Consider the following 24,995-nt stretch of genomic DNA (forward strand, 5'->3'; position numbering starts at 1 on the left):
TTGGTTACAAAATGTCATTGCTACCATTCATTGTTCAAACTTCTGTGGCTGAAGACCAAAAACCATTTTCATTATCTCATTCAGATGTTGTCTGATTAGGAGTGGGATTGAATTGGAGTTTCGGGTTATTAACGTCTATGTTATGTTTCCGATATATCCGTAGTCCAACTGTTTTGTTCATACACCATATACACTCAGTAAAATTTCTTTATGCATTATATGTTTAGCTGGTGCTAAGAAATTCATGCTATTACATGAAATGTTTTGTGCTTGTTCAGACTGGGTTTCACAGTTAATCAATGTCTTGCAGAAACAAAGTGTGTCCCAAATGGTGGGGCAGAGCTTTGGGCAGAGAAGTTGGTGGGGTATGTGAGCTTCAAAATGAAACCAGTGTCAATCACCTGCATGCAGTTGTTGAGGCAGGGTCACGCTCCATGCAGAGGCATCTACTGCACCCTCATCAAACAAAAATTGGGCTAGTTTTTGGAGCAGTGTTATGCAGTGAAGTTCTCTGTGAAACTGAGGGAGAGATGCTAGAAATGCTTCAGAAAGCCTGTGGTGACGGGGCAATGAAACAATGCCAAACTTTCATGTGTCACAAGAAGTTCTGGGAAGGTTGGGAATCCTTCAATGACACACATTGACACCACAAATGGATGACTTGGTGCAGAAAGTGCATCACATTGTGAATGAGGTCTGACAATTAATTGTTCAGATGATTGCAGTCTGCACGAAGATGGTGATTAGTGAGACGAAGGAGCAGCATTTGTTGAAGTGCCAGGATTTGCAAGAGTGCTATAAAATGGACCCAGAAGTTTTGGACAGAGTAATAACGGGGTAAAAGACCTGGATTTTTGAGCATGTTTCCAAAACAAAGCATCAGAGCAGCGAGTGGCACACTAAGTGGTCCCCTCACTTGAAAAAAGCAAGGGCGAGCAAATCATGAATCAAGGCAATGCTAATATTTTGACAAAAAAAGTGTGGTTCACAGTGAATTCATGTCACAAGGACGAACAGTAAACAAGGAGTTTCACTGTGAAGCGCTCAGGTTGTTGCACTGCAGGATTCAGCGTGTCCAAAAAGAAATTCACGACAATTGGACTGTTCACCATGACAACATGACAAGCCACACTACACTTATTGCCTCTGAATTGCTGGCCAAAATGGGCATGGCATTGCCGCCCCACACACCGTACAGCCCAAATCTGGCACCAGTGGACTTCCTTTTTGTTCCCAAGGATCAAAAGAACCCTGAAAGGAACTCAACATGGGTTGCTGGAAGCAGTAAAAGCAGTTTCAACAATGCTTTCATCATTAATGGATTAAAGTTAAGTATTAAACTAATTACGTCTGCTTTCTGAATTCTAATTCCTTGTCATGTTCCAGACCTCATGTCTGTATAGTTCTTCCCTCCTCACGCCTGCCTGCGTGAGCTAAAACACATGCATTTCAGCCTCCTCTAGTAACATGGTGTTGGCTCTTCAGCCAACACAAGTTACTGTCAATTGAACAGTATCATTCACAAATACCTCTGCTGTGTATTGCTCCATTCCCTTACACTGCTGCAAATTGACTTTATTTTGTGATTATGATATATGAAGGCTTCATGTACTTTGCCTTCATCTGGTGGATGATGCCTTTCTGAGCCAGTTTCTTCATCTCTGAGGGTATTTATTGACTGCCTCGCCTCATAACTTTGGCTGATACTCACTTTGCTCATTCCACTCCTCCACATACCATCTCATCACTCACTGCACCATCAATATTGCTGATACTATTTTTATGTCACAGTTGGGCTACTATTTGTCCAATATCAGAAGAATAACACGAAAGACTTTTTTTTTTCTCATGCTGTCAGCAATGTACTCAAACTTTCCTAATCTTCCATTTACATCAAGACAAAATGAACATTATACATAATATTCATGCACACGTGTTATGCACTGAAAACAATGATTATGTCGCTGAGTTTTTCAGATTCATGAAATACCTGAAACACAGTGCACCTACAATAAGTGTTGATAGGCAACCAAAATGAACTGCAATGTTTCTGATAATATGTTCAATGCTTCACCTGACAATATTTAATTTTTTTTATTACTATATTCAAAACAAGTGTAAGCACAAATTATTATAGCAATTATGTAACTCAGGGCTGTAGACTCAGTGCTTTATGCTGGAATTCCCTTGAGATATGCCTAAAGGGGAAAGCAAGTTGTAAGATTCCAGGAAGTAAAAGAATCTAGTCTTGACCAATGTAATTGTGTGTAAGGAAATTGTTGTCAATGTCAAAGTATATAAAATTGAATGAAAACAACATCAAATTATCTGTACACAACAACAAATATATCTATACAGCAAAACATGCAAACTCTTTAAGATCAGATGTATACACAGGGTATGTCCCAAAAGTCCCCTGAAAAAAATTTAAACCATTTATTCATTATCAATTTGCAATCTTTTCAGTACCTTTCAAAGTATTCTCCCCCTCCCTTTGATGCACCATTGCCATAGCTTCAAAGATTGAAGGTGCCCAGGGAGTCGTCAATGTGAATCTCCTTCACAGCATTTGTCACAATATTATCTGTTCAGAAGACATGGTAACTGAATATGGCGCCTTGCTAGGTCGTAGCAAATGATGTAGCTGAAGGCTATGCTAAACTGTCGTCTTGGCAAATGAGAGCGTATGTAGACAGTGAACCATCGCTAGCAAAGTCGGCTGTACAACTGGGGTGAGTGCTAGGGAGGACCATTGCCGATTTAAAGGCTACCACCTAGCAAGTGTGGTGTCTGGCGGTGGCACCACGTAACTATCATCAAGAGAATTTCAGAATTGCAAGACTGTATCTTTAAGATCAAAATCTAGTTCAGTCCACATCAAGTAAATGGTGTCACACATAGCATGGATTTCTGTTGTTGCCTCTGTGGTACAGTCACTGAGTAACCATCTAAGGATAGAGCACAAACCAAGTTTCTCATCATGGTTTGAAAATCTTTAATTGAGCCACACTCATATAACACCACTCGGTTATACTGTGTCATGCAATTTAATTGTCACTGAGCAGGGCAGCCACACAGTGTGTCAGCTTCTGCAGCAGTTCTTGCTTGTGTCACTCACACCGTTTTCATGACACTTCTACATAAAGTTCATGAATCACGCGTAATCACTATTTATGCATCACTGTTCCACATTGTCTACACATAATTGCATACCCACTCAGTTCAAATGAATTCATTGGTTCATTGACTTGAATGCATCACAATTAACCTTGAATTCCCTGAATCACACTAGAGTTCAGCTACTCAACTAGAACACAGTTTCAGTTGATATTCCAAAAAATCAATATAATTATCATTTTATCTAAAAAACAAAGATGATGTGACTTACCAAACGAAAGCGCTGGCACGTCGATAGACACACAAACATACACACAAAATTCTAGCTTTCGCAACCAACGGTTGCCTGGTCAGGAAAGAGGGAAGGAGAGGGAAAGACGAAAGGATTTGGGTTTTAAGGGAGAGGGTAAGGAGTCATTCCAATCCCGGGAGTGCTACCCAAACTCTTTGCCTCTGTATATGTCTGCTTGTGTCTGTATATGTGTGGATGGATATGTGTGTGTGTGCGAGTGTATACCCGTCCTTTTTCCCCCTAAGGTAAGTCTTTCCGCTCCCAGGATTGGAATGACTCCTTACCCTCTCCCTTAAAACCCAAATCCTTTCGTCTTTCCCTCTCCTTCCCTCTTTCCTGACCAGGCAACCATTGGTTGCGAAAGCTAGAATTTTGTGTGTATGTTTGTGTTTGTTTGTGTGTCTATCGACGTGCCAGTGCTTTTGTTTGGTAAGTCACATCATCTTTGTTTTTTAGATATATTTTTTCCCACGTGGAATGTTTCCTTCTATTATATTCATATCATTAATTATCATTTTATAAGCTTTGTGTAACATCTGCTTGGGTGACCTATTATGGGGTCATATCCTTGCCTAACTCCAGTAGACATAAGCATAATAATTGGCATAAGGAATCATCAAAGGCAGAATGCATTAGCACATCACTACTTATCCCCATAACACATCAAACTAGTACCAAGGCTATGAAATTTCTACACTCCTGAATATTAAACTTCTCCCCAAAAAAATAAAAAAAACCACAGGATGTACAACAACTCTGCCTTACTTGACAAGAAACTGAACCATGTAACTGTCAATTCCAAATTCAGGTACACTATCCTTATAAAATATGCACGTATGTCTAAAAACCTATATTACATTTATGGGATGCATTTCATAATTCTTTACTTTCACTGTTCACAACCACCCAATATTACACAGTTATTTGGCCAGTTCACTGTTGGTAACTTTTGATAAGCCTCATTAATGGCTTGCAGACAGTCATCAGCATATTGCTACAATAGTTTGCTGTTGAACTTCTATGAGCAGTAAAACCCTAACCACATAGTTTGCAGAATAATAAGGTACATGTGACACTTTTTCTCAATTAAATTAAACAGACACAGTCATTGTTTTGTGTTACATTAGTTCCAATTGAAACAGTACATAATGAAAGAAGAGTGCGGCTGCTGAGCTCATTGATATTCTTATTAAGTTGCAGAGACAAGGACATTATTCCAACGTTTGCCAGAATTGTGCATTTCATAAATACCGCTGCTGCAAACAACATCAAATGTGAAGCAAGCATGGCTTTGGTGAAAGAAAGGATTCGTTTCAGTCGGCATGAATTGGATTCTGTGTCAAAGGACATGTTCCACATACATTTGGAATTGGCGGCAAGACTATCTTCTCTGTCGTGGGATTGGGTGGGTGGTGTGACATGGGCTAAAGCAAACTGGAGCCATGACAAAGCTGTGATGAGGCAAACTGCCAAGATTGACAGACTTTCTATACAGATGCAGCAGGAAGTTCCAACTCGATGATCTGTTGTTAATTTGACAGAGAAAACTTTAGATGACACAACTGTGTCTGTGCTAGCAAAAGGACTGAATTTTGCTCCCACACCTGTTTCAATACCACTAGTGGATTTCGTCAGTGCCATCAAAGAAGCTGTACGCTGTCTTGATACAGATGAAGTGGAAGAAGTTCATCGAGAGTCTTGACGTGTTTTGAGCAGAGGTGCACCAATGAAGAGTAAAATCTCGCCCATGGAGAGGATAGCAGATGTGGATACAGTAGTCTTAAAATCTGACAAACGAAACGCTACTGTCCTCATACCAAGGGATGACTATGTTAATCAGATCAATGTTTTATTATGTGACTCAATGTATCACGGAATTGATAAGGATCCCACAAGCCAAGTGGTGCGAAAAACAGCAGAACTTCTATCAAATAGTTTTCTACTGAAGGAGGTCATCAAGAGACTGAAACCAAACAGTTCAATTTCTTCTAGGCTATATGGACTGCCCAAGATCCACTAGGATAATGTGCCATTACATCCAATTTTAAGTAACATTGGAGCAGCCACATATGACCTAGCAAAATTCTTGGCATATTTGCTCAAACCAGTGATAGGCAAGTGTGCACATCACATAAAGTGTGGTGTCACCGCCAGACACCACACTTGCTAGGTGGTAGCTTTAAATCGGCCGCGGTCCATTAGTACATGTCAGACCCGTGTGTCGCCACTGTCAGTGATCGCAGACCGAGCGCCACCACATGGCAGGTCTCGAGAGACTTACTAGCACTCACCCCAGTTGTACAGCCGACGTTGCTAGGAAAGGTTCACTGAGAATTACGCTCTCATTTGCCGAGACGATAGTTAGCATAGCCTTCAGCTAAGTCAATTGCTACGACCTAGCAAGGCGCCATCACCAAGTTATATTGAGATGATAATACTGTATCAACAAGACCAATGTTCACCAATTGTGGATTAAAGTTAAGTATTCCAGCAGCTACATACTTTTCTTTATAGCATTCATTACGTATCCTGTTTCAGACCTCATGCCAGCCTGCGTGAGCTTATAGCGTGCATTTCGGCTTCCTCAAATAACACGGTGTTGGTACTTCTGCCGACACTTCATAAAGAATTCTACTGATTTTATCAGCTGACTTCAGTCACTACAGCTGCAAAGTAACGACTTATTGGTCATTCTTGATGTGGTTTCTCTTTTCACAAAGGTGCCTCTTGTGGACTCATTACACCTCATTGGCAATATGTTTGGTGCAGACATTACAGCGTTGTTTGAGCACCCTCTCTCCTCTACATATTTTATATTTAACAATGAATTTTATGAACAATCTGACGGTGTCACCATGGGGAGTCCTTTGTCTCCCCTTGTGGCCAATCTTTTAATGGAAGATTTTGAGGAGAGAGCACTCAACTCTGCCACTTTTAAACCGACAGTATTTTGGCGATATGTTGACGACACTTTTATGGTGTGGCCTCATGGTTTGGACCATCTCCAAGATTTTTACGTCACATGAACTCCATACATAAAAACATAAAGTTTACCATGGAGATAGAGAAAGATGGTTGCGTGCCATTTTTAGAAATCTTGGTGCGACGTAAGAGTGATGGCACACTTGGTCACTCAGTGTACAGAAAGCTCACTCATACAGACCTGTATCTGCAAACTACTAGTTGTCACCATCCAGCACAAACAATGGGCATTCTCAAAACCATGCCCATACCATCTCTGACATCGACAGTCTCCAAGCGGAATTGGAACACCTGCAAAAACTATTTCTGAAGAATGGCTTTTCAACTAGGCAAGTGAAAAGAGTGATGCAGACCTACAAACGACGGAACAAGGAAGAGGAAGAGGCCTTCAGGTCGACTGATTATCTACCATTTATTGGGAATATTTGTTCACAGATAGGCAGAATATTGAGAAAGTATCAAGTGAGAGTCATCTTTCGCCCTCCTCCCAAAATTTCATCACTGGTGGAATCCATTAAAGATGACATGGGCCTACATAAATCAGGCATTTACAAGATTCCGTGTGAATGCGGCAAATCATATGTAGGGCAAACAACACGAACAGTGCAGGAACGCATTGTGGAACACCAATGGCATACTCGCCTTCTCCAACCCACCAAGTCCGCAATCACCGAACATTGTATTTCCACAGACCACTCCATGAATTACAATGACACAAAAATTTTGGCCCATACGTCAAACTTTCGGAGCTTGATTATCAATGAATCTGTGGAAATAAGATTGTCTGACAATGAGACTTTCATCAATCGAGATAGCAGTTATCAGCTAAACTCTGCTTGGAATCCTGTTATAGAGAAACTTCGTTGTCGATGTAGTTATCTTCATAAAGATGAAAATGACCTGATATTGATACGCCAAGCTTTCACTGTGGAGGGCACGAGGCACAGTGCATGGAGTTGTTATGAACGCGCACGCTGAGCAGCGCATGCACAATGTCACCTCAATATGGCTTTAAATAGCAGAGCTTAGCGCATACGCGCCAGTACTACTATAGTGGTACTCACCTGAAGATGGCCAGCAGACTCTGCATCAAAATATCGTAGCAGGGCGTTACTGACATCTGGAAGTTCTCTCGTGTTTTTATGGAACTTCACATTTATGTCTGGATATTCTTAAATCATTTTCCCATGCATTTCCAAACACAAATGAATATGTCTGAAAAAGCCTTCATTAGACACACAATTAACACATTTGAATTGTGTAACTGCTAACACATAGAGTAAGCCACTACTTGCAAACTACATAGCTGCTGCCTTCTTTATAAACATTTAGAATGCATTAATACATCTTCTTGACATGCAAAATATTTTTTTCAGATCCTGGTAAGGTCACAATCCCTTAGTCCAGTAACTGTTAGGATGGGCTAACAAGTAAGCTAGAGGATGTCCTATGTTTACAGTTTCAATGGGCCTATGTACAGTAGTTGCCACTTATTGTTTTCCTTGTTCTACACTGAAGATGGTTCCTTAATAACACATTGTTTTTCACCTCTAACTTCTAAACCTTCTGCACAAAGCATTTCTTCCATTTACAGGTCTTCAATGTCAAGATGATTAATGCTTGTTTTATTTTTTTCTTCCCATGTGTTGTTATTTCTAGGGATTTTTGGGATTTTATCCATCCAATCACTCTCTCCAGTCTTCCTAAGTATGAAACCTGCAGGAGTGTGGTTATTTGAGGAGTGTTCCAAATAATTAAAAATTATTTTGAAGTTCCAGAGATAATCTACCCAGGCAGTTTGACAGTTGTGATAGTGCATCCGTATAAATTTGTTCAACTCGTGAGACACTCATCCCACATCATTTGCTTTGGAATGATACCAGAAAGTTAATATCTGTTTAATTCGACTTCATTCCAAAAAGTACTGTCAGTATCACATAAAGTCAGTACCATTGTTGGACAGAATGCAAGTGGTTTACTGACATGAGGAATGTAGTCATCTGCCAAGTTTTTGATTATAGGCTTCCTTGTCACTTGGTGAGAAGGTCATGGGAATCCACTATATACTTCACACCTGCTCTTGCCTGAGGCAAGGGACCAAACGTGTCAATAGGGAGAATTTGTAATGGTTTTCTATGTAAAATCAAATGCAATGCATCTTTTACATTGTTGGTTAGAAAGTTTGACCTTTCAACAAAGACTACAGGTTTTCATTAATTTTTGTATGTTTCTCCTTAGATTCAGAACATGACAATAACCACTGATCTTGTTTGCTCATTTTATCACTCCACAGTGCCTCCAGGCACATCATGTATAGTGATTTTTCTGTAACATTTTGTCAGTGAGGATCAGCATATTGTAACCTCAAAATACTTCAGCATAGTTTCAAATAATATTTCCTATGAATGTTGACATTCATGAGTAATGTATTAAATCCAAACGATTGCTCTTCAACTTTTGCAGTTTGACTCAATCCTTCTGGTAATAGTGAGAGGGCATCATCTATGATGTTATCTTTTCCTTTCATGTAAACAACCTCAGAATCATATTCCTGTAGAGTTAATGATCATCTTCCAAGTCTCAGATGCAATAGTTCACACGTTTGCAGGAAGCTTAGTGCCTGATGGTCACAGTTGACTTTTGTAGTGTTCCTGCTAAGTAATAGTGCAACTTTGTTGAGGACCACACAACTGCAAGCACTTCTAGATTCATGGTGATAGCCCATTAGCAGTCTGAATGAAACTGCAGCTGTACAAAATCTCATTATTCCTTTTATGTCCTCTGTTAACAACAAAATTCAAGTGATATGTCCAGATGTGCAATATTTCTGAATTCACAAATTTCAATTTGATTCCATCAACAGCAAGTTGACAGTCCTGAGACCACTGCCAAGATACATTCTTTCTCAACAGGTTTTTAAGTAAGAGCTGGAAAATTCCTGATTGTCCTAAGAACACCGCCAGGTAGGGTTCCAGTCGACATAATTAAGTGAACAACAAATTTTATTTGTTGGTGTCCAAACTTTGACTTTTTGAGGTTTGTTGTTATTTCTGCCTCTCAAAATCTCTCTAACACTTTCTGCAACAATGCATTGTGTTGTCCCATGTCCAAGATGCTATTAATAAATCATCAATGAACAACATTACTTGGCCTGAAGTTTCAGGTCACAGGTTAGCATCCAGGGCTGTGATAAATACACCTGCACTTACGTTGAGTTCAAAAGGCAATAATCTGAACTACTAACATCTCCCAGGGTGGAGAATTGATGCGTACTTTCTTGCTGCTGTTACAAGGGATGATGAGCTACCAGAAATGACAGTCATGTGTGTTTGAGGTGTGCTTGCTTTTGTGAATGAATCTGTGTGTGTGTGTGTGTGTGTGTGTGTGTGTGTGTGTGTGTGTGTGTGTGTTTCCTTTTCCAAGGAAGGCTTTGGGCAAGAGCTAAATGTGTAACAGTCTTTTTGTTGTGCTTGTGTGCAACTAAGTGTGTCATCTTTACAGTGAGTAGCAATCTATGTTTTTCCTTGTATTGTTGATATTCCAACCTAGAGTTTCCATTGTTTGATTTTGGCTTGTCTATAATCCATGGTTTATGGGGTAATTTAGAAATTATTGAGATGTGTATTCCAGTGTACACACCTCTGGAGTATTTAGGCAAGATTGTTTAGATAGGTGTGGAGCAGAAATGCCATAAGAATTATTTGTGGGAGATACCAGAAACTGCGTGATGATGGGTTGTGAAATGTGATGAAAATTATGCTGTAGGCAGGGAAAGTGGAAAGAATATAAAATATGCATTGTGGAAATATTTTTGGCTCTGAATGGCTATGACATTCATGAAAATTATCTGGTGACACAATGATTTTTATTTTTCGTTTTGTGTATGCAAGTGACAACATATTCATTGACCTGTTAGCTCTATGTACCAGTTGCATGCTGATTTATCCATGACTGTAGATCTATAAATATCCAGGTGGTTTCATAATATTGCTTATCCTCTGTTTGCACCTTGCAATGTGGAAGTGCCATAACTACTATACCTGATGGTGCTTAGTGCAACTAAGATTTTTAACAACCCATCTTTTAAAGACTGCTTGTAATGCCTCAGATAACCTTTTAGGTCTGCGTAAGAATAAAAGTTCAATACAGTTCAATTCAATTCAGTCGTATAACAGCTATCTGCTCTGTAGGAAAGTTTTAGTAATTCTTCAGCTGTGTTGAATGGTTTTGTGTGACTGATATGACATCAGATCTTGTATTGGGTGTCAGTGTGATAGACGAGCTCATCTACCAGTGTGTTTGATCACATACAGATAATGGATATCCAATATCTGGGACACTCCATTTTTTAGGTCATATGGGTACTGGCTATCTGTAAGCCACTGTGTACCATGAATACCTCAAGTCTATGAAAAATGATAGCAACAGAGTCATCTGGTGTGGGCAGCCACATGTAGATGAGAGTGGTCACCATTGGTCTTTACAGCACTGGTGAGTCCACAGTGCAGCCCATTACTTGCTATCTCAATGCTAGGAAAAATAACCAGTTCAGCCTCATTTTCTCAAAAGTCAACTTCAATAAACCTGATGTTGTTCTATGCTCAGTGAACAGCATCACATAAATAAACATATTGTGGTGTCATGAACTTACTGTGACACTGTTTTCACAGCAGGACATGATTAACATCGCATCACTCTTGCTATTATCAAGTGAATGCCATACCTGTTAGAACACAAACAAAAAGTTGTGCAAATTGACATATGCTGTGAGTTGCTTAATAGCTTTTGAGATGATGAGATAATTTTTGTGGAACTATGATGATACTCTAAGGAACAGAAAAGGAAGTGAAACAAGTAAAGTGCACAAATTGCTGGATTATCAAATATGTAAAAAAGATAAAAGTTGTTCCACCTGTAAACCGCTCTCATGTATAAAAAGTATTAGATTGCTGGATAGCTCTTCTGACAGCAATGACGGTACACCTGTTTACATGTCAGTGTTTGAAGTTATGTGGCGAAAGGAATACATTCAATTTAAGAATTTGAATTCTGGTACTTATCTGGTTGGTGTGCTGATCTGCTTCTGGTTTCTCCAGCTGTTTTCAAAAGTTGGGTAGTGGGACATTTAATTATTAAACTGGACACAAGATGCTTTCCATTTGTTTATTTCCAAAAGCCGTGTTATCGCATCACTGCTGCTAATATCAATCACAATTTATAAAAACTACTAGCTTCCAGCACTGATGTCTCTCTCTAACCAACTGACAAAGCATTTTCCCTCTCATTGTACACAGAAATGGATACTTTCCGATATGTGGGTAACACCACATTTACTATTCAATTCAACAGTTTTGTTTTAATAACTTTGCTTCTTGAAATTACATGCTTGTTTGGTTAGTTATATTTAGTTTTATAGTAAAGCAGATAACTGAAAACATAAGAAGAATTGGCATTTTGACGTCTTTAATTAAGCTAGTCAAATTTGGTCTCTAATCAATATTTGAATTGATGAGTAGTAGATGTGATTTAGAAATATAAATGCAGTTATGCAAAATGTCTTTAGTTTTTGTGCAATAAGAAACATTTAAATAAATTTATAACACATTCTACTTTTCCTTTGAACATAATTACTAAAACTGTAGAGAAATTATTTTACAGAGGTATGGCATTTCTCTATTATGTGATAAAATTGGTTTATTTATGGTGTGGATTATATCTCCTTCCACTGATAAAGATTTTTGTGTTTGTTTGTGTACCTGATTTGGTCTAAATTTGGAAAAGTAGTCATAATGTGAAGAAAAATGGTGTGGTATTGATCGCTTCGTTAGTGGTAAAAGAAGGTAGCATAAAGGCTTGTTTCATAACACAACACATGAGAGATGAAGATGATGATGGGGATGATAATATTTCTCAGCTAGAAAGGAAATATTTATAAGAGTACTATTTATACTCTGGATTCCTATTACAGGAGCCTTATATAACACTGGAAGTCTGGTTTGATGCAACAACTACATTGCATAAAAAAGAAGGTACCATGACCTTATCAGCTGAATTATAGAAGAAAATCCATGTTGTTCTCTTGTATAATTATTCATAACATACCATCAAAAACTCACAGTCTAACCAGTTAAAAATTTATCAGGACAAGTGTTGCCCACATTATGCCCTTAAGTCAAAAATTGAGTGAAAAATATTTTGCATCATTAAACATAATCTCAATCTTTTTGACTTTTGTCTACTTTAGTCCCTGAAGGAAAGACAGTAAGACCTTTTATTGAAGTGGTAGTCAACTATGAAATAGTTTTAAAGCACCAGATAAGGAGGTATCAACATTTTGTGTTTTAGTATGGGCAAACATGGTGTAGGAAGTACATTCATGCAGGAGGCTGTTGTCTGTGTGCTGCACTGAGAGACAGTGATCCATTTCCAGTCCAGCAAATAACGTAAAGCATGAGTAGACAATGAAATCAGTCAGTCTTACATTTTGTCACTTCTTATAGTATTTGTCATAAAAATTCTCTCATATAAGATTTGATTTTATTATTAAATTTAATTCCTTGAGCTTATAATTTTATTTGAAGGTTAGGACTTTTTCATGATTGATTGTTTCTCAAATGCTAGAATCCTAATGTTTTCTAAATACTTTTTGTTGCACAGGAACTTATGTTTGCTCAGAATGTGGGTATGAACTTTTCACAAGTCTATCAAAGTATGAACATGAAACACCCTGGCCAGCATTTACCCAGCCAATTCATGAAAACTCTCTCTCAAAAACGCCAGAAATTGGACGCCCATTGGCCTTGAAGGTAAGGACACATTGATTACATGTTAGTTTCTTGCTCTCTATATTTTTAGGTGGGTTGCAGGGGTGGGGATCATGATGTTCACCTGTAAGTGTTTAAATAAGAATAGTATCGTGCAATCTGTGGTGTTATGAACATGTGGGACGAGGGGGGGGGGGGGAGGGGGGGGGGGGCAGAGAAATGAATAAGGGAAATGTCGGGTTCACAACTTGAGAATAATAGACCAAAATGGAGACAAAGTCAAACAATGGAAAATCCAGGCTGGAATGTAACAGTATTATGAAAAGGGTAGTTGCTACTCATCATGTAGCAGAGATGCTGAGTCACAGGCTAAGCGCAACAAAAAGACTGTCACAAAATAGGAGACATGAAAGACATAGTGAAGTCCAACACTTGAGTTTATAGGAGCAAAGTGGATCAATTTATAAACAGTGCAGAAATGTAATTATTGCATACAGTAATGGGATTTTTGTATTTGTTCATCTTATAGATAAGACAAAGCTAAGAATACAGGGATAAATATGGACATTGTGAGACACACAAGATGGATTCGGTAGTGACCTATATCAGGAAAATGATAAAGAGGCTACAGCTTGCTATATAGAATGTGCAAAACACAAGTTCTGTGGGTAGTAGCATGGTGAGGCATTCCGTAATTCATGTAGAATGGTGTAGCCTTCTGTGAACATTGAAACATATTTTCATGCAGCTTTATGTGTAGGCAGTTCAGATTTGAGGACAGAGATGATTACTAAATGATTTATTGGATAAAAGTGCAAAACACAAGATCAGCAGGTGGGAGAAATGTGACACCATTTATCACAAATATCTTGAACGATATTCCTACTGCAACTATGTGTGTAGATAATTCATTTTACAAAATGTGCTGTAAACAAATCTGATGAGAGAATTTCCTTATCTTTGGACTAGTCCCAATAAGCCACAGGAATTTTGTGTAATGGTAGTAAATCACTCCTGATTGCTCCATGAATGAGAAAGATATGGAATGAATGGCAGTGCTATGAAATGGTTAAAAGTGCATTTAACAGAGATAAAGCAAAGGTTTGTTGTACCATTAGGTATGGCAATTTGTTTCTCTAACTGGAAAATTATTTAATAGGGATTCCCACAAGGTATCATTTTAAGCCCAGTGATGTTTTTTTATTTTATATGAATGATTTTCTCTAAATGTAACATTTTTTGCTGATGACAACTCTGTATTCATGAAACTGAAATCACAAAACAACTTCCCTGAAGAGGCATTGGTAGCCTAGTAACCATAGAAAATTAGTTGCTTCTAAATGGATTAAAATTAAACGTGACAAAGACCCAATTAACACAGATTAAAACTAAACAATCAAAATCAAATAACTTCCATAAAAATCAGGAACTTACTGGAGCAGATACTGTCAAATTGCTAAGGATATTGGCGGAAAAAAAAAAAAACTGTCACAGGCTTCTCACATAAGCTAGTTGGCAAAGGTATTAAGCACTATTGTTTTTGTAGTGACAGTACTGTCATATGTAAGTGTCATATGCAACTGCTTTGAATTTGTCGTAAGATGTAGAACAATCATTTGGGGGAATGCCATTAGAATAAATAGGATATTATTAATACAAACATCATTATGAGAACTATGTTGTTAGGGTATAGGTATTGATTCTGTACTTTACAGATTGAAGCTACTCTTAAGCTTTTTTGGTATAGCACAGTGGCATCATTGATGGGGATGTCCAACAGTTCTAGAAGGGCAGGTTGGCACCTGGAAATAGTTTGGCACAAAGGAGTGAGGAAGCCATGCCAAACCCATTGTGCGAGCAGGACGCGTATGCATTTGAAAAAATTCATCATGGTTAAAGTAATAATTGTGCAGCACAGAATTAATTTTGTACTGGGAGAGTTGTTATACACTACTGGCCATTAAAATTGCTACACCAAGAAGAAATGCAGATGATAAACGGGTATTCATCAGACAAATATATTATACTAGAAATGACATGTGAATATGTTTTCATGCAAATTGGGTGCATAGATCTTGAGAAATCAGTACCCAGAACAACCACCTGTGGCTGTAATAACGGCCTTGATACACCTGGGCATTGAGTTAAACAGAGCTTGGATGGCGTGTACAGGTACAGCCGCCCATGCAGCTTCAACACGATACCACAGTTCATCACGTGAGTAGTGGCTGTCGTATTGTGACGAGCCAGTTGCTCGGCCACCATTGACCAGACGTTTTCAGTTGGTGAGAGATCTGGAGAATGTGCTGGCCAGGGCAGCAGTCGAACATTTTCTGTATCCAGAAAGGCCCGTACAGGACCTGCAACATGCATTCGTGCATTATCCTGCTGAAATGTAGGGTTTTGCAAGTATCGAATGAAGGGTAGAACCACAGGTCTTAACACATCTGAAATGTAACGTCGACTGTTCAAAGTGCCGTCAATGCGAACAAGAGGTGACCGAAACGTGTAACCAATGGCACCCCATACCATCACGCCAGGTGATATGCCAGTATGGCGATGACAAATTCATGCTTCCAATGTGCGTTCACTATGATGTTGCCAAACACAGATGTGACCATCATGATGCTGTAAACAGGATCTGGATTCATCTGAAAAAATGATGTTTCGCCATTCGTGCACCCAGGTTTGTCGTTGAGTACACCATCGCAGACGCCTTTGTCTGTGATGCAGTGTCAATGGTAACTGCAGCCATGGTCTCTGAGCTGATAGTCCATGCTGCTAAAAAAGTTGTCGAACTGTTCGTGCAGATGGTTGTTGTCTTGCAAATGTCCCTATCTGTTGACTCAGGGATCGAGACGTGGCTGCATGATCTGTTACAGCCATGCAGATAAGATGCCTGTCATCTCGTCTGCTAGTGATACGAGGCTGTTGGGATCCAGCACGGCATTCCGTATTACCTTCCTGAACCCACCGATTCCATATTGTGCTAACAGTCATTGGATCTTGACCAATTCGAGCAGCAATGTTGCGATACCATAAACCGCAATTGCCATAGGCTACAATCCAACCTTTATCAAAGTCGGAAATGTGATGTTACACATTTATCCTCCTTACACAAGGCATCACAACAACGTTTCACCAGGCAATGCCAGTCAACTGCTGTTTGTGTATGAGAAATCAGTTGGAAACTTTCCTCATGTCAGCACATTGTAGGTGTCGCCACCGGCGCCAACCTTGTGTGAATGCTCTGAAAAGCTAATCATTTGCATATCACAGCATCTTCTTCCTGTCGGTTAAATTTCGTGTCTGTAGCTCATCATCTTCGTGGTGTAGCAATTTTAATGGCCAGTAGTGTATAATTAAAAGACACCATACTGTCAGAAATCAGCAATGGTAAACTCACATACACTCATGATAAATGAGTGACTAATTGTAGTGTGAGTGCAATCAGTACTAGTAGGTATGTGGTACTTGAAATTAAACTGAAATCAATTAACTAAGTCATACAAAAGTGTTCTTATATTATTTTGGAAAGCACTGAATTGTAGAACAGTGTGGGAAAATAAATAGGGCATGCATTGTAGGCAGTGCCCAGAACTTTAGTTATCACTACATATACCTGTAGAGTGAGTTCACACTTCAGAACTTGCTACTTATGAAAGTCCAACACCTAATTTTCCAACTAGCCAGACCATAGCAAGTAATAATCAAATATAAATTAACAAATAGTATAGAGTGGCACCTTATAATGTGTAATATTACACTTACGGTTTCACTTGTGACTATTTAACAGTGATTATATTGGCTGATGTAGAAAACACTCTGCATCAGGAGTGCAGCTCTGTGGCAGAATAATCTTTGGAGTGAATGAGCTATTGTAGTATGTGCATGAGATATGAGGTATTGTTTCCCATATTCTACACTTGTGGTTTCAATCATTTTACCTGGAGTATCCTCACCTGAGCCTTTGCTACATGCTATTTAAGAATTTAAATATTTTAACTATTTCAATAGTGTAAGGGTAAGATAGATTGCTGCTCACCGTAAAGATGATGTGTTGAGTTGCAGACAGACAGAAGGAAAAGACACACAGACACTTTCGGCCAAAGCTTTCTTTTCATGTGTTATCTTTATACATAAAAAATCAGGATTATTTAGAAGGAACAATTTTCAAAAAAGGTAGGATTCTATAAAAAAAGAAAATTTCATGTTAACATATTGTAGGTTAAAACTCCGTTCCTAGACTCTTTTGTACATGGTTATGAAAATTTGCTGAAGACAAAATTACATGCCATTCTTGTTCAGAAATGTTATTAATTCATAGAATTTTTAAATTGTATTAGAGCTACCTTTGTGAAGTAATGTCATAAACTTGTACTGATGACTGTAAATTTATTTATTTATTTATCTACCCCCTCCCCCCCCTCCTCCCCCTCCCATCCCATGAAACATGGACCTTGCCATTGGTGGGGAGGCTTGCATGCCTCAGCGATACACATAGCCATACCGTAGGTGCAACCACAATGGAGGGGTATCTGTTGAGAGGCCAGACAAACGTGTGGTTCCTGAAGAGGGGCAGCAGCCTTTTCAGTAGTTGCAGGGGTAACAGTTTGGATGATTGACTAATCTGGCCTTGTAACACTAACCAAAACGGCCTTGCTGTGCTGGTACTGTGAACGGCTGAAAGCAAGGGGAAACTACAGCTGTCATTTTTCCCAAGGGCATGCAGCTTTACTGTATGATTAAATGATGGTGGCGTCCTCTTGGGTAAAATATTCCGGAGGTAAAATAGTCCCCCATTCGGATCTCCGGGTGGGGACTACTCAAGAGGACGTCGTTATCAGGAGAAAGAATACTGGCGTTCTACGGATCGGAGCATGGAATGTCAGATCCCTCAATAGGGCAGATACGTTAGAAAATTTAAAAATGGAAATGGATAGGTTAAAGTTAGATATAATGGGAATTAGTGAAGTTCGGTGGCAGGAGGAACAAGACTTTTGGTCAGGTGAATACAGGGTTATAAATACAAAATCAGATAGGGGTAATGCAGGAGTAGCTTTAATAATGAATAGGAAAATAGGAGTGCGTGTAAGCTACTACAAACAGCACAGTGAATGCATTATTGTGGCCAAGATAGACATGAAGCCCACGTCTACTACAGTAGTACAAGTTTATATGCCAACTAGCTCTGCAGATGACGAAGAAATTGATGAAATGTATGATGAGATAAAAGAAATTATTCAGGTAGTGAAGAGAGATGAAAATTTAATAGTCATGGGTGATTGGAATTTGACAGTAGAAAAAGGAAGAGAAGGAAACGTAGTAGGTGAATATGGATTGGGGCTAAGAAATGAAAGAGGAAGCCGCCTGGTAGAATTTTGCACAGAGCATAACTTAATCATAGCTAACACTTGGTTCAAGAATCATGAAAGAAGGTTGTATACATGGAAGAACCCTGGAGATACTAGAAGGTTTCAGATAGATTATATAATGGTAAGACATAGATTTAGGATCCAGGTTTTAAATTGTAAGGCATTTGCATGGGCAGATGTGGACTCTGACCACAATCTATTGGTTATGAATTGTAGATTAAAACTGAAGAAACTGCAAAAAGGTGGTAATTTAAGGAGATGGGACCTGGATAAACTGAAAGAACCAGAGGTTGTGCAGAGTTTCAGGGAGAGCATAAGGGAACAATTGAGAGGAATGGGGGAAAGAAATTCAGTAGAAGAAGAATGGGTAGCTTTGAGGGATGAAATAGTGAAGGCAGCAGAGGATCAAGTAGGTAAAAAGACGAGGGCTAGTAGAAATCCATGGGTAACAGAAGAGATACTGAAATTAATTGATGAAAGGAGAAAATACAAAAATGCAGTAAATGAAGGAGGCAAAAAGGAATACAAACATCTCAAAAATGAGATTGACAGGAAGTGCAAAATGGCTAAGCAGGGATGGCTAGAGGACAAACTTAAGGATATAGAGGATTATCTCACTAGGGGTAAGATAGATACTGCCTACAGGAAAGTTAAAGAGACCTTTGGAGAAAAGAGAACCACTTGCATGAATATCAAGAGCTCAGATGGAAACCCAGTTCTAAGCAAAGAAGGGAAAGCAGAAAGGTGGAAGGAGTATATAGAGGGTCTATACAGGGGAAATGTTCTTGAGGACAATATTATGTAAATGGAAGAGGATGTAGATGAAGATGAAATGGGAGATACGATACTGCGTGAAGGGTTTGACAGAGCACTGAAAGACCTGAGTCGAAACAAGGCCCCGGGAGTAGACAATATTCCATTAGAGCTACTGATAGCCTTGGGAGAGCCAGTCCTGACAAAACTCTACCATCTGGTGAGCAAGATGTATGAGACAGGCAAAATTCCCTCAGACTTCAAGAAGAATATAATAATTCTAACCCCAAAGAAAGCAGGCATTGACAGATGTGAAAATTACCGAACTATCATTTTAATAAGTCATAGCTGCAAAATACTAACACGAATTCTTTACAGATGAATGGAAAAACTGGTAGAAGCCGACCTATGTGGAGATCAGTTTGGATTCCGTAGAAATGTTGGAACACGTGAGGCAATACTGACCCTACGACTTATCTTAGAAGAAAGATGAAGGAAAGGCAAACCTACGTTTCTAGCATTTGTAGACTTAGAGAAAGCTTTTGACAATGTTGACTGGAATATTCTCTTTCAAATTCTGAAGGTGGCAGGGGTAAAATACAGGGAGCGAAAGGCTATTTATAATTTGTACAGAAAGCAGATGGCAGTTATAAGAGTCAAGGGACATGAAAGGGAAGCAGTGGTTGGGAAGGGAGTGGGACAGGGTTGTAGCCTCTCCTCGATGCTATTCAATCTGTATATTGAGCAAGCAGTAAAGGAAACAAAAGAAAAGTTCGGAGTAGGTATTAAAATCCATGGAGAAGAAATAAAAACTTTGAGGTTCACCGATGACATTGTAATTCTGTCAGAGACAGCAAAGGACTTGGAAGAGCAGTTGAATGGAATGGACAGTGTCTTGAAAGGAGGGTATAAGATGAACATCAACAAAAGCAAAATGAAGATAATGGGATGTAGTCGAATTAAGTCAGGTGATGCTGAGGGAATTAGATTAGGAAATGAGACACTTAAAGTAGTAAAGGAGTTTTGCTATTTGGGGAGCAAAATAACTGATGATGGTTGAAGTAGAGAGGATATAAAATGTATACTGGCAATGGCAAGGAAAGCGTTTCTGAAGAAGAGAAATTTGTTAACATCGAGTATTGATTTAAGTGTCAGGAAGTCATTTCTGAAAGAACTAAGGAGGAGGTATTGAATAGAATTGGGGAGAAGAGGAGTTTGTGGTACAACTTGCCTAGAAGAAGGGATCAGTTGGTAGGACATGTTCTGAGGCATCAAGGGATCACCAATTTAGTACTGGAGGGCAGTGTGGAGGGTAAAAATTGTAGAGGGAGACGAAGAGATGAATACACTAAGCAGATTCAGAAGGATGTAGGCTGCAGTAGGTACTGGGAGATGAAGAAGCTTGCACCGGATAGAGTAGCATGGAGAGCTGCATCAAAGCAGTCTCAGGACTGAAGACCACAACAACAACAACATTATTTATCTGTGTCCAAAGGACACTAAAATGCAATATAATAAAAAATACAACCTAATGTTAATCACAGAGAAATTCACACTTTATTAGTCCAATGTTAAGCAACCAGAATTGCATTTTATTCACTACAAATAAATCTTTCAAGTCACAGGATTGACTCAGCTTACTTCAGACCAACAAGTGTTCAAGAGTCCTTTCTTGCCCAACATATACAACACCCATCATAATGATATTCCACTTCTTCAAATTAGGGTTGCACTTAGTCACCTCTGTTCTCAACTTGTTGAGGGTTTTCCAGGTCCCATATTGGAGGTGGCTGCCTGATAGTAGCTTCTCTTTTGCTGTCCAGAATCTTCCAGGAGACTTTGTTCTCCACAGCTCAGCTCAGTGGCCTTGTGCTGAACTCAGAACTGGTGTAGTTGTAAGTAGAAAGCTTCTTATGGATTTCAGTCATGATGGATAGACGTGAATTCTGAACAATGGATGCCTTGGATCTGCTTCTTGATTTTTCTCTTCATTTCCGCTACTACCTGTCTTCTTACATCTGGAGTTGCTACTACCATGAAGGGAAATATCTTGTTGACAGGTTTTGGTCTTCGGTATGCTGGGTCTTAGGTATGCTGTGACTATGTGGCCTGTCTCATGAAGAGCTACATCAACTTGGTTAACATGTGCAGAGTTTCTCCTGACTGATGTGGTGCACTCCACAGCACAGAAACACAGAGCAAGTGTGGATGTGTGGAGGACACTGGGCTGCACTCTGCTTGTGGTGTTTGGCACTATGCGGATAAGGTTGTTTATGGTGCATACCTTCTGTCTGGTGTCTATAGATTGTTGTTTGTAGGTTAAGGCATGATCCAACTTTAATACTAGTATTGGGGCTTGGCACAGTGATTTAGATTGTGTCCTTTCTAGGTGATGTTCAATTTCTTCTTGCTTTCTTGTAGGTGAAACGCACACACTTGAATTTTATCTGGGTTGGATTTCAGTTGGTTATCATAGAGATGGCAAGTCCTTCAAGAGTAGATGTTAGATTGGCTTCTGCTTCTTTACATGTCACTCCCTGAGAAGCAACAGCAGTGTCATCTGCATAGACGAAGGGCTGGGTTCTAGTGTTGAGTGGCCGATCATTGTTACATATGTTATATGATATTGGAACCAGCAAACTTCCCTGGGAAAGACCATTCTTCTGCATTATCCATTGACTCTTTTTGTTAGTTAGAGTGTCAAAAAAACACCTGTTCTGCATCAGAAAATGAATAAACTATGTCAGAATGCAGTCCTTAGTTGTTTCGTGCAGTGTCTTTGTTAGTTTCTTATGATTCATGGTGTCATAAGCAGCTGTAAGATTAATAAAGGCAACTCCAGCTGTCTGCTTTCTTTCATACTGTTTTTCAATGTACTGGGTTAATTTAAGTATCTGACTGGTACCTGATTTTTCTGGTCTGAAACCTGACTATTCTTTAATTATCTTCTTGTTGACAGGCTCAGAAATTTGATTCAGAACTATTATCTCCAGAACATTAAACAGATGGCACAGAAGTGATACAGGTCTGAAGTTTTGGGGCTATTGGATTCTTTGCCTGGTTTTAGCAGTGCCATTACTTTTGCCTTGTACCAGGCACCAGATCTTTAGGATTATCACTCTAGCAACACAAGTGTTAATCATTTTCAGGATCCAATTGATAGTTACAAGGCCAAAGTTCTTTATTTGCTCTGATCTTATGTCATCCAAGCCTAAAGCTTTGTTATTTTTCATCCGATGAATAGCAGTTCTCAGTTTTTCATATATTAATGGAGTGCCAAAATGATCATTCTCCTCTTCACATTGTTCAAGTTTTGTGGTTTCGCCATTCAGCAGCAGTTGGTGTGCTATTTGGTCAGGTGTGATCTTGCTCACTCATGGGGGTGAAACTGTAGGATCACCTTAAGGTTTCTCAGTAATTTCCAGGCTTGTCAGCTACTTCATTTCATATCCAAATGTTCGAGGAGATTAAATTTTTTTCTTTTCGTGGTGTTGATATGGCTTGGATAAGTTGTTTTTCCTGTTTGTATTGTCTCTTCTGAGAATGGACCATTTTTGAAAAGCTGTTCAAAAGCTGTTCATACCTCTTAAGAAGCACTTTTAAGTCTTCATCAAGTCCAGGTAACTAAACAGTTCTACATCATCTTGGAATGTTTTTATGAGAAATGGTCTTCACTAGCTGCAAAAAGTCTCTGTAATTTTCTGAGTCAGGCCTGGATTCTTCATCCACTTCTGAGAAAATTGATCCCACTGAGCTTTTCTGAAGTTGAACTGTCTTCTGAATACAACTTCTTCTCATCTAACAACTACTTCCACAGTACATGTAAGAGCTCTGTGTTGTGTTCTTGGAAATGGTTCTGCAGTGTGCTTCTTGATTTGGTGAGCAACATATTCAGAGGCAAAAATATTATCTGGGCTGTAGCCCCTCCTCTGTCATCCACTAGTAAAGAAATAGGGCAGATGATTTGATTCAAAATCAAACAATGGAAACTTAAGGTTGTAATATCAACAACACTAGTCACATTTGCCATCCCCCTTTTCACACTTATCCATCCACAGACCTGCAACCCACATTACAATCTTTTTTATTTTTTTTCTTTAATCTCATTGTGTCTTCACACCAAATCAGTTGGTTTTTGCCTTTCACTATCAGCCTCCTCCCTCAGATCTTATCTTGTTTCCCCTTACTTAATTCATTTCATCCTTTTCTTGAGTTTCCCCATGTGTTTGGATGTATTTTTGCAATTTTTTCAGCCATAATTCTATGTTATTTACATATTTTTATGTGTTTTGTGCATCACCATGGACCCTTGCTCCTTACATCTGTGTCAATATAGAAAAGTTTCCTTATCCCTGGCCATAACCCAGTTCCACGTACTGTTTCTGCATTGTTGCTTGGCTCGTAGAATCCCCCCAAATGGCCTTGCCATCAAAGTACCCATCTCTGGCTGCCACCCTTCTTTCCACAGGGACTTCGATCTGTTCAGATTCTGCCAATCCTTAATCCTCACCAACATAGTCCTTCAAATCCGAATCAGTCGGGCTCAGACCTCCTTGCAATACCTTCTCTCCATCCGTAAAATTTTCCTGCTATGCAATCCCAAATTCCTGGATTCCACATCACACATTGAAACTCTTGGACCTAGAGCAACATGCGCAATGCCACCTCAAAAACTCTCCCCTGTGTTCACTTCCTACTCTAATCTTGGACTGCCACTATCCACCTCCTCTACAACTTCCAAACCTTCCCTTTGTCCCCTCATAGCTGATAAACCCTGTCTCGCAGACCTACAACATTTACCCACCCTCAAAAACTCTCTTGCCCTGGATTACAGAATCCATAACCTAAACAGACCCAAAACACAGTCATGAACCTTTCCTCTGAAAGACTTGACCCCACAGAAGTTTCAGTCTTTTCCAAAGGCCTCACCTTTCCTCAGTCCCAGACCCAGACCCAATCATGCAGGACTGTTAAAGACTTTCTCTCCCTACGGTGGAAACACTTATTCACCACCAATGCTACCAATCAGACTCAACCAAAGACCAATGTTGAATCCTGCCTGACTCAGTTCACTCCCTGTTAATTTTCCAGAATTTCTTAACAACAAACCTCACCTCACCATCATTCCCAAAATCCCTCAACATGCAAACCAACCTTACAGCCGCAGAAAGATCTGCAATCTGCCACCTAAAAATATATCCTGACCTTATAACCCTATCTGCTCACAAAGGTTCATCTATTGTTGGTTCCTCTATTGTTGTACGCTTGTTCACCCACTGCTTGAATACTGCTCACCGGTGTGGGATCTGTACCAGATAGGGTTGGTAGAAGAGATAGAGAAGATCCAATGGAGAGCAGCACGCTTCATTACAGGATCATTTAGTAATCGCGAAAGCGTTACAGAGATGATAGATAAACTCCAGTGGAGGTCTCTGCAAGAGAGACGCTCAGTAGCTCGGTACCGGCTTTTGTTGAAGTTTCGAGAACATACCTTCACCGAGGAGTCAAGCAGTATATTGCTCCCTCCTATGTATATCTCGCGAAGAGACCATGAGGATAAAATCAGAGAAATTAGAGCCCACACAGAGGCATAGCGATAATCTTTCTTACCATGAACAATATGAGATGGAATAAAAGAGAGAACCGATAGAGGTACTCAAAGTACCTTCCACCACACACCATCAGGTGGCTTGTGGAGTATGGCTGTAGATG

At 39.4% G+C, this 24,995-nt stretch overlaps 1 long non-coding RNA gene across 5 annotated transcripts in view; it reads left to right on the forward strand.

The window, feature by feature from the left end:
* The window catches only part of LOC126458144 (uncharacterized), a 113,642-nt gene that overhangs the window by 47,512 nt on the left and 41,135 nt on the right, over positions 1-24,995 (forward strand). For all 5 annotated transcript variants that reach the window (XR_007585580.1, XR_007585581.1, XR_007585582.1 and 2 more), the window contains one exon: positions 13,049-13,197. This is a non-coding gene — a long non-coding RNA (uncharacterized LOC126458144). The remainder of the gene's footprint in view (positions 1-13,048; positions 13,198-24,995) is intronic.

The sequence above is a fragment of the Schistocerca serialis genome, chromosome 2 (assembly GCF_023864345.2).
Source record: "Schistocerca serialis cubense isolate TAMUIC-IGC-003099 chromosome 2, iqSchSeri2.2, whole genome shotgun sequence".
NCBI lineage: Eukaryota > Metazoa > Arthropoda > Insecta > Orthoptera > Acrididae > Schistocerca > Schistocerca serialis.